Here is a 1,433-nt window from a genome sequence, read left to right on the forward strand (position 1 = left end):
TGGTGCACATTTTTGAAAAGCCTCTGGAATGAATACTTCCCAGCCACTGACAGGACAGCCTGAATCCACCTGAGTTACAAGGTGAGGTTCAATCTACATCCAGCACCAACCTGTCTGGTTGGATCTCAGAGAATTAAAACAGGTCTAAGCTGTGGTCCTCTACCCCAACCTGAAACCCAGAGGGTTACAATTTTATGCAATCTAAAAAGAAGTGTAATGGTTTTTTTCCTGCTCCCTTTTATTCATTCTTTTAATCTATTTACATGTGGTGGACACACGCAAATTTCTAGGGGTATCAAGATTATAAAACAGAACTTCAAGTGAAAAACGTAGACCTAAATGTGTAAAATTCCTGATGACAGAGCTATTCCACCCAATTAAATTGCTATTTTATTTTATTTATTTATTTATTTATTTATTTATTATGTATACAATATTCTGTCTGTGTGTATGTCTGCAGGCCAGAAGAGGGCACCAGACCCCATTACAGATGGTTGTGAACCACCATGTGGTTGCTGGGAATTGAACTCAGGACCTTTGGAAGAGCAGACAATGCTCTTAACCTCTGAGCCATCTCTCCAGCCCTTAAATTGCTATTTTAAATTAGTCCTCTAAATCATGCCCTTCATTATTTTTCTATTGTTGTAAGACTTTGATAAAATAATCCACATGCCAAACAACTCACCCTAGTAACATGAAATTCAGAGGGTTCTTTAGTATATTCAAGAGTGTATAATCATCATCATTGTCTAAATTTTTGAGGTGTTTGTTTTGTTTTGTTGAGACAGGGTCTTACTATGCAGCCTTGGCTAACCTGGAACAATGTAGACCAGGCTGGGCTTGAAATCATAGAGCTCCACCTGCCTCTGCCCTCCAAGTGCTGGAATTAAAAGTATGTGCCACTATATCCAGCTTCTGCTATTAATTTTAAAACCTTTTCATCAACCTAAAAACAAACCCCTAATTTACTGGAAGTTTTCACTCTTGTCTCTCTCCCAAAACCCTGGCAACTACTAACTTATTTTCTGTCACTCTGGATTTTCCTGTGCTGAATATTTAGTATAAATGTAATTCATACAGATAGAATAAACACAATGTCTTTTGCAATATGCTTCTTCACTTTGCATGTTCACTTTGCATGTTTGCAGGGTTCATTCATAGTATAGTATCAATACCTCACTCCTCTTATGTCAGTGTGTTTTCAGATAAAAGAGGAAACAAAACTATTCAAAAGCATCAAATACTTTAGTGCTTGAAATTATACACATAGATATCTTATTTTTGAGAAAGATTAAATTTTAATAATTCTAAATACTTAATGTTTTAAACTAACAGCTTGTTATAGTTTGCCTCTTTGTTGTCATGATAACCAAAAGCAACTCGGAGCAGGAAGGGGTTTATTTGGCTTACAGGTTACAAAAAAAAAAAAAAAA

Source organism: Alexandromys fortis, unplaced genomic scaffold (assembly GCF_014885135.2).
Source record: "Alexandromys fortis isolate MF-2015 unplaced genomic scaffold, M_Fortis_MF-2015_v1.1 scaffold_1941, whole genome shotgun sequence".
Classification (NCBI taxonomy): Eukaryota; Metazoa; Chordata; class Mammalia; order Rodentia; family Cricetidae; genus Alexandromys; species Alexandromys fortis.